The following is a 10,550-nucleotide window of genomic DNA, read 5'->3' on the forward strand; positions in this document are numbered from 1 at the left end:
TTACATGAGTAACCGTCAATATCTAGATGGTGAGCTATGTACTTGTGTGAGTAGATTGTTTGTAGAACCCGCATCGTCATTTGCTTATTTGAGAAGGATGGCAAAATGCAAATAATATAGATGATATTTTGTAAATTAAGTATCCTTTTCAAGTTAAGTTTGGTCCAAATGCAATGGGTAATGAGTATTGGTAATTCTTCTTCCGTTTAACATTATCTAAAATTAGGTTTTGGGCTAGCAACACGTAAAGGGTAGGTATAGACTTATAGTAAGCAACTAAGCACACAACTTTATTGTTATGTTACCTTGATAACTTGATTATAGTAAGTAACTATACGAAGTATTTGACCTTTATTTAATAGCATATCTTAGACCATAAAACGAAGGAATCAAAGTAAAATTATAAATACTAAGGGTGAAGGCATGGTTAATATTTGATTATTCATCTACTGTAAATAGTATCTATTATTTAGGTTCAAACAAGCGATCAAGAACTTTAAATGGCGCAATATTCACAAGGTAGACAAAGAGAATCCACCAGGTACACATCCTTATTATATATCATTGCGATTCATTTGATTGTTACATTACTGTCCTTTCCGCTTATTATTACTTCTAAGCGTATTTCTTGTATTCTTCTATCCTCATGTATGTTAAAGCGTTCATATTAGAGAATTTGGATTGTTATATTAAAGTACAAGCCACAATATAGACCAATGTATTTAGCAAGAAAGATAGAAGCTAGTAAAAACCCATGAATAAACAAATCAAAACTCTGTCTAAGAGATCTCGAATCCCCAACTCCTTATCCCATGTTGCTTTTGCATCAGAGAAAGTATATGGTTAAAATGTTGCTAATTAATGTATTAATATTATGATTAGTTTCTTTAATTAATTTAATTTTATCTTTTTCCTTTTAGCTTTCCCAAAAGAAGTGCCATGCCAACCATAAACCAGCCATCACTATGATAATATAGAAATAGTACTCCAATCAATATGAACTCTTACAAAAAGCACAATTTTGATACGTGGCACATCCCCATTTGTCCATATCTTTGGCTTCACAAAATCTAATCTAATCTAATTTATCAGATGTACACCAAGAATTTGGATCCACCCCCCATCTCTCTATTATATTTATTTTATATAACTAAGGGCAGGACTACAACAAAGTGGTAGGTGTCTTCTTTTATTGTCTTCTTTCTTGGGGAAAAATTGCCAAACTAAGCGTTTTTGGGAAACAATTTCCCAAACAAGACGCGTGGCAAAACTATTTACCAAACTAAGCTTCCAGAGTAAAACGCCAACCAGGATGACGTTTTACCCTGGGCATTTATTTTTTTTTAATTTTTAGTCAAGGATAAAACGCCATCAAGGGTGGCATTTTACTGCTGGGCAATTTTTTAAAAAAAAACACATTTACACAAAAACGCTAACGCCGTTGGCGTTTTACCCTGAGTGATTTTTTTGAAAATAATTTACCCCCCTAAAGCGCCACCATGGTTGGCGTTTTATCTCTACACACAAATACAGCTACACAGCAACAACAGCAACAACCACAGGAGCTGCAACAACAACAGCAACAACCACAGGAGCTGCAACAACAACAGCAACAACAACCACAACAACTACAACAACAGCAACAGCGACAATCCCAACAAGAGCAACAACGACAACCCCAACAAGGGCATCAACAACAATCACAACAACTACTACAACCTTAACAACAGGAACCACAACAATAACTGCAACAACATCAGCAACATTAACAACACCAACAACAACAACAACACCAGCAACCAATACAATGAAAAGAATGAATGCGTATGGTGAAGTTGATAATGTACAGAAAATGAACTAAAAAGGTTAGTAAAATTGATAATATTTATTTGGATACAATGTACTATAGAATCTGATTACAACTAACAAAAGAAGTTCTAAGATCCCGATTCATCTATTGTATGTAAGTGTTGTCTATCCAATCGCGGTCTTCTACGACGGTAGTACTGAGATACCGTTGTGAAAGGATCTGGGGCAGAGGTCTGGGGAGGAGTCTGTAGGCTGGAAGATGGTCCTTCCTGAGATGAGTATGGTGCAGACATGTGGATGGCGATATCTTCCTGATCGTCAAAAAACAGGGGGGACCCTGTAGGGGACGTGTGAGTCTGTCCCCTACTACTGTTGCCTAGCTCACGGTGTGAACGGCGGTGTGATTGGTCCCGGCCCTGGGGGATAAGATGGCCATGACCATGTCTCTGTAAGCTACTCACAGTCATTGCGTGAATGTCATCCAACTGCGGTATGGTGGGATATGATATGCTCAAGACTTCTAGTGCATCATGTATAGCAAGCATATCAGACGCCTGCATTAGTCAACAATCAACCATTTTAATAATTAAAGAAACTATAAATTGGAGGAAAAGAAAAAATGACAAAAACTCACATATCCACTGATGTCTCCAAAAGCTGGGTGGTAATGCGTTGAGGGTGGGGTGTAGTTAGGGTTGATGAAGCGTCGGGTAATGCTCCTGTACCATACCATGTATGGATCGTGATACTCCATCAGGCCTTGGACAGGCGCACCATCCGCGACGTGCTGCAGCCGCTGGTCCCACATGTCAATGTAAGGGGCATGCTGAACTGCCCAGTTAACCTTCCCCTTTCCTCGTCGGTTTGTCCTGTGCAACTGGACACTCGTGTCACACGGGGCGGGGATGGCTTGACAAAGGCCGAACTGTCGCATGACTCTGTCGGGGAGGTGAGCCTCCACCAACTCAAAACAGATGAGCACTGTCATGGCACGCCACTCCATCTAGTGATCAAGAAGATATTGGGGCATAGCATCGACTAAGTGAGGGACGTACGGATCCCACGTCATCTGCATTAACAAGCAGTCGTTAACATCATAATTAACTTATTAAAATAATGAACACGGTGTTAAATTAGTTTTTAAAGTGAACTATAACCTGAGACTCGCTCAGTCTGTCGAATGCATCTCTATAATACGGCAGACCCCTTGCTGCATGCACACGAGTAAGTCTCCGCCCTAGACACCTGATTACATGTATAATAACAGTGTTCATGACAAAATTAATAGAAAATTAAAACCATATGTGGATAACTTAACAATAAGTCATACATACCAGCAACCGTATGCTAAGTCCGGTGGTGGGTGTGGCGGCGCCTCATATGCATGCTCCTGATCGTCTTCCTCCTCCTCCTCGCGTCGACGCCTAGCAGGCATAGCTGGCCTACCAACGTGGATGTGCTCCCAAGCCCATAACTGTAATAAAAAAAACAAAAGTTTAGTCTAGCCAATGTTTAGTACGTAATAGGTAGAAAATGGTATGAAAGTACAAGACTACCTGAAGCACAATCAAGGGACCGCTGATCTCCCATCTACTACGCTGGGATGCTCTGCAAAGATGTCGATATAAGGTTGCCAGACACGCACTACCCCAGTTGTAGTCACGTATACCCTCCCAGTTGTTCTCTAACAGCTGTAGGTAGATCAACTGTATGTGACTACCACTCTTGTTACTGAATAATGATCCTATCAACATGAACAGGTACGCTCGAGCGTATCTTTGGACGACCCCATCATCAGCATCAGGAGGCAACACCCCAAATGTCTCTCGTAACCATATGTGTCTTAACCCTGTGCCTCTAACATCGGTCGCCTCAGGCCTCACCCCTAACACCCTCTCAACAAGGCCATGAGGGTCCTGTATAATCGGTCCTGTAACTGCCCTACCATGCACTGGGAGCCGTGTAAGTATCGCCACATCTCGGAGCGTGACGGTGGCCTCCCCAACTGGTAGATGGAAGGAGTGAGTCTCCTGTCTCCATCTCTCAACGAGCGCAGTAATAAGCGCTCGATCGATCGGTGTGAAGGCCATCCTATGAAATCCACCGAAACCCACAAAATCGATGTACTGTAGCACACGAGGGTCGACCACCCAATCTACCACCGTGGTGGCAACGTGGTGCCTGCAAACCAAGCAACGTGCTGGATCACCCTGTATAGGAACAAAAAATAAATTGTTTGATCAGTGAACCAAATAAATGCCAAACACAATAAATATTTGGTAATGGAGTGTTTGAACCCATCGATGGAAGGCTTAAAGGCATGCAGTGTTTGAACCCATCGATGGAAGGCTTAAAGGCCCAAAACACTCATTCAAATACCTCCATGTTGCTGTAATAAACGCCTTCAACAATAGCTTTGTATTTCCACAGAACTACAGTGCCTGGGTTCGACTCCTGGAGGGCTTGCATGAATGAAGGAAGTCTGTTGTATGAACTCTCCCAATCCCCAAAAATTTCCGCAATCGCTTTCTGTTTGGCATACCACGTTATGGAACATCGAATTGAAATTTGTTGGAGATGATATGTTGTATGAACTCAACTCTCAAACATGGATCTTTCTGCACAAACGACTTCACATAGTCGCAGATAACAGAGGAGTCCAAGTGTCGATGATCTCTGGGCGGAACTTCATTAACACAATTGTCGCGATGTGGGCCCTTGTAAGATACGATCTTAAAGGCACGTGTGGTTAGATTTGTTTTTGTACCACGTAGCGACCAACCACACCCCCTCTTGCACTTTAAATGAAGGACATTCTCATTCGACGTCACTGTGGTGTAGAAATGATTTCGCTCTATGGAATACAATTTCACCATTTCCTGTAGCGCTTTCTTATTGTCGAAAATCATGCCCTTCTCAAATTCTTCCCCGACACGAAACGAACACTGGCTCCCCGAATCACCCCAATGTATGTCCACCTCATAGTTCTCGTTTATTTGACTGAACCAAGGTAATGGAGTTCTAGCAACAACATCATCCACAGACAAATTGTTGTTTATAACATCTTCTTCATCTCCGTCTTCACCCTCGCCGTTTGTGTCATTATACATATCAAGAACAGAAAACTCGTTGTTTACAACAAGTTCAGCATTCACCAAAGTCTGAAACGGTGGTGTTTCAATATGTTCTTGCGTGGGAGAGTAACTTTGCAACTGCATCGATGATGAAATGTCATTGTTTGAGGTAGATGTACCAGGTTGCTGCATTGACCCCGACGCCGTAAATTGTGAACTGAATGGAATGTCAAATTGATCGCCGTGTAACATTCTACTGAAAGAACCCAGTCCATATTCAGATGATGGAATGTTATATGCGGGCATTTGTAGAGAGCTTGCATTGTATGATAGAAGAAATGTTGGTTGTTGAGTACATACAGGCACCGTTTCCACATACAAATTAGTAGGAAGAGACCTCATTGCAACGACACCCCTCAAAACCTCCAAATGGTCGTCATTCAAAACAGGTAAGATTTGAATCCCGCTAACACTTTCAAACCTCATTTTGATGTTCACTTCAACACTTGTTGGCTTTGAACCAATTATAGTATAAACTTTCTTCAACAAATCATTGTAAGTCATACAAGGTTTCAATGCTAGCGGTTCCATTTTTCCTCCTCTATACTCGACATTGGGTCCGACACACAAAATTTCACCCCCCCAACGGCATAACAAAACAATCAATTGTGAAGCCATGTTCTACATAACATCAGACCACATATTAGGTGACACATATGCACAACTAAAACCACAATGATTCCAATAAATCCCCAAGCAAAGCGTACATACAACGCAGTGTTCAACAACATACTAACTTACCTACTTAATCTAACAATGTAAGATACATTTAAATGTACTTAACTCAACAATGTAGTTCGTAATTCCCTAAATGCTTCATATATGTAGTTCAACAACTAAATGCTTCATATAAATTATACAAAATTATACAACATACATATAACTATACTTAATTTCAATAATTAAACAACAATGTATTATGTAGTTATACATATTTCGCATACTTGAACAACACTATAGTACATACATTGTAAATTACAAACATAAATTCCCAAAAAACATCATACACAAGTAAAATAGTTAAATTCAAGACATACCTCAATTTCGATGAAAGTAGGGCGTAACAGTGTTGAACAAAGAAGGAGGATTAATTTTTATTGACTATGATGCAAAACTAAGCTACGGAATGTGATGAAATTGCTTCAAATATGGAGAATTGGAAGTTGGTATGCGCGGGGTTAGGGTTTGCAATTTGGGGGTTTGGTTGAATAATGAAGAACATCGATATATGCTATTAGAAATACCCGACTCTAAAACGCCAACGACGTTAGCGCTTTTGTGTTAAAAGTAAAACGCCAACGGTGTTAGCGTTTTTGTGTAAATGTTTTTTTTAAAAAAATTTGCCCAGCAGTAAAACGCCACCCTTGATGGCGTTTTACCTTTGACTAAAAATTAAAAAAAAAAATTGCCCAGGGTAAAACGCCACCCTGGTTGGCGTTTTACCCTGAAAGCTTAGTTTGGTAAATAGTTTTGCCACGCGTCTTGTTTGGGAAATTGTTTTCCAAAAACGCTCAGTTTGACAATTTTTCCCTTTCTTGGACTATACTAGCATTTGCATTCTTTTCATGCATGGTAATTCCATCATGTCTATTAAAAAATACTCTTACCTGATGTACTTTATTCGTTCGAAATTAATTTTTACGTATTATAAGTTATTGATAGTTAGTTAATGGAATAGGGACACGTAATTACATACTCGAGCTTCTAAGGCTTTAAGCAAATTGATTATGATTAAACACACGGATTAAAACTCGATCAATACTTGAAAAGATTCGAACCCCAAATCTTTATAAATTATGTGGTATAAGATTTTAATTACCGAGTAGTGAGAACCTTACTTGGTTTTAAAACATATTTCCTCCGTTCTATTAATATTGCAACAATAGACTTTTTGCACTATTCATCACTCTTGTTTGACCATATAATATGAGTTATACATTAAGCAAAATATAGTCAAGTGAGATCTTGTTGGATTCGTCTCATATAATACTTTCACAAAATCAACTTTTTATAATTTTTACTCTTACACAATTATATATATTTAGCATATAAAATGTGTTTAGGAATGTGTAATTTCCTCCTTGTTGCAATATTAACAAAACGGAGGAAGTATACTACAGGTATGACCGATGACTTTTGAAGCAATATAGGCAAGTATTCCAAGGCAAAAGATACCATTTACGTATCAAAGGCATATTCTCATGTCATCATGTTTACTAAAAAGTCTTAGATTTGTTGGTATGTTCTCGAGTTTGTTGGAAGGAGGACATGACATATACAAGCCAAGTAGTGGATTCTTAAATCACTTTTCTAGTATTATGTATAACTTATAAGTTAAAGTAGCTAGTGCATGCTACAATATTAGAGTGGATCTTCTCCATTAAAGCATTAGCATATGAAATTGAACATATATATATGGGTTGATGCAATTGATGGTAAGCGTTTCACCACCAAAAACAAGATGATGATATTTAATTTGATGCGATCCTTAGGATTAATAACTGAAATATGTAAGAATTTAATTAAGTACTTATAAACGGTTTTCTCGATTGACAATCTAATTGATTTCTATTCATATCCATTACTTAGGGCCTGTTCTAATTTACTGAACTAATTGAAATGAGTTGAACTGAACTGCTTATAAGAGAAGGAAATTAGGAACTAAACTTATTGGAGCTGAATTGAACTGAATTGAAATTAAGTTAAAGAGAACAAACCCTTAGATAATTTAGAATTAATTATTGAAAATTTTACATGATTATGTTTTTCTCATATACCTCTCCGTCTCATACTCCGTAATATATATAGTACATATTTCTATTTTCATGGTCAAATTTTAAAATTTTAACCACAAATTGTCATTAATACGGAGTAACATATACTCCATACAAGAAATATTGTCATAAGTAGATTCTCCATGTGTGGTTTTTTAATATCAACTTTTTATGATTTTATCAACTGACAATTAAAAATGTTGATAGTCAAATGAATGTCTTGAAACTGTGTAAATTGTATTACCTTAGAGCATCCTTATTCATGAACAAAAAAAAAAAATTGTTCATGTTACTATTCATTAAAAAAATATTTTCTCTCTCATATACATAAATCAAACAAATAATTTTCAAAATCCTCCTCTTAACCATGAATTAAAAAAAAAGTATTCATATTACTATTCACCTACCACGCCTCAATTTATCTTTTATTAAAAATTAAAATAAATACATAAATAATAATATTATAATCTCATGGATGGACAAACAATTTCCATGAATGGTTTGGAAAACCAAACCATTCATACTTGTTCATCCCACTATTCACCATCACCTAATTTTTTTTACATTATTTTATTCAAATAGTAACCCAAATAATTTTATTTATTCATGGTTAAGGTTGCTCTTAGAAACAATATTATGTAACAGATGGGGTATTTGAATTAGAAGATATTTTCTATAATTATTATAAATAGCCATCAAAATACAAATGGTATATACACTAATGATAAAGATGTTGTATAATTAAGTGGCTTGCATGCAACCCTAACTCATGCACAACATTATAACCATCTAAAGGCGGCCTTGATCTTTTGGCCTGGGCTTTTTAGTCGAAGTTTTCAGTTCGGTTCAGTTTAATTTTATTATTATTATTATTATTATTATTATTATTATAAATATTATTAATAATATTATTATATTATTTCAGTAATAATTATGCGTTAATTATTATTAAAATTATTATATTAATAATAAGTATTAGTCCATTAATAACTTTTTTAAAACTAAATACTAGAAATATTATTGTTATTATTATTATTTATATTTTAATTATTATTATTATTATTGCACGGTTTTAGCAATAAAACTTCTGCTCTTATATACGTAATAAAAATAATTTAAAAAAAAAAACATAGTAAATGATGATGTTAGATAAATTGAGCTAAAAAATGATGTTAAATATTATAATTAACCTCATACATATATAATAAAATATTTGAAATGTTATCATTATATCAACTTATTAATAAACTTAGTCATGAAAGTTGTTAGGAAAATTTATAATTAACTTACCTTTTTCAAACATTAGCTTTTATATTAAAATGAAAAAAAATAAGAAGCTGACATATGACAGTAGTAATGTCAGCGGTAATTACGTTAGTATTAGTTATATATTTGATGCAACTTGTATTTTTTTTTAAAAATAAAAAATAAAAAATTGTTGACATCATACAACAAAATGGCGGGGATTTTTTGGAAGCGACACATAGGATAGGGAGGGGGTGTATGATAGTTAATAGATTACATCATTATTATTTTAATATTTATAAATTTATTTATTATTATATTAATTATACTCCATTATTATTATTATTGTTAATTTTATAAAATTATTTATTATTATATTATATTAATTATGCTCCATTATTATTATTATTGTTAATTTTTATAATATTATTTGAAATTATATTAATTATAATTATAATTATTAGTATTATTATTATTATTAATTTTTATAAAACTATTTATTATTATATTAATTATTATTACTATTATCGTTAATTTTTATAAAATACTACTACTACTCATCATAGCTCTCTTAATACGTAATCAGGAAAATACTTATGAAACAGAAATACATGATAAAATTACGTATAAATTGGCGTAAGGGTCTGTTCTCTTTAACTTAATTTCAGTTCAGCTCCAATCAGTTCAGTTCTCAATTTCCTTCTCTTATAAACAATTCATTTCACCTTAATTCAGTTTAGCTCCAATCAGCTCCGTTCAGTAAATCAGAATAGACCCTGACTATTGTCAATTTTACTTTAACTTTTAATTTGCCTTTTAATGCTCCTAACTTTTACTTGAAAAAAAATAAAGGTTATCCACCCATTATATAAATAAATATTTCTCATAAACTTTAGTACCTAGTGAAACTAAACCAATCAAAGCAAATGATTTTCGCAAGGTACAAGGAAAATATTGAATTAAAGTGCAAATATTAATTAAATTTATATTTAATATTAAGGTGTAATTAATTGGAAAAGAGAAGTGTGGGATAGATTCCATAATTCTATAAGGGTCTGATATCTGTGACGTGACTTCAAGTCCCAAGGCCAACTAATAATGACATGAGAGAAAGAGAGCAACGACAGTCCATTAAGTTTAAAATTAATATTAAGATTTTTATTAAATTTAATAAATTCTCGTATTTAGGCTCTTATTTATTAAGCTGCTCTTTTCTTTTTCAATTTATTTCCGGTCTTCGACAACTTCAGTACGGCCGCTCCTTTCTTTAACGGATTCATACACCACGAGTCAACTGGACAAGTGTACTATCTTAATATCTTTGGCTTAGACACCTTAAGGCCTTTAAGATACAACCATATATACAAGCTATAACTTACTCCCCCCGTCCCTTAATTAGATTTCTAATTTTAACATTTATTCCTCACATAATAGGGAGATCAGAAGTGGAAATCTAATTAAGGGACGGAGAGAGTATAAGTCTTATACAGATGTACGTACCAAGCATGTTTAGTGGAGATGATGGAACTTATTTGTGACTGTGAAAATACAAATTTAAATCCCACATCCTCACTATATACTTTTCTCT

The sequence above is a fragment of the Chenopodium quinoa genome, unplaced genomic scaffold (assembly GCF_001683475.1).
Source record: "Chenopodium quinoa cultivar QQ74 unplaced genomic scaffold, ASM168347v1, whole genome shotgun sequence".
In the NCBI taxonomy this organism is placed as follows: Eukaryota; Viridiplantae; Streptophyta; class Magnoliopsida; order Caryophyllales; family Amaranthaceae; genus Chenopodium; species Chenopodium quinoa.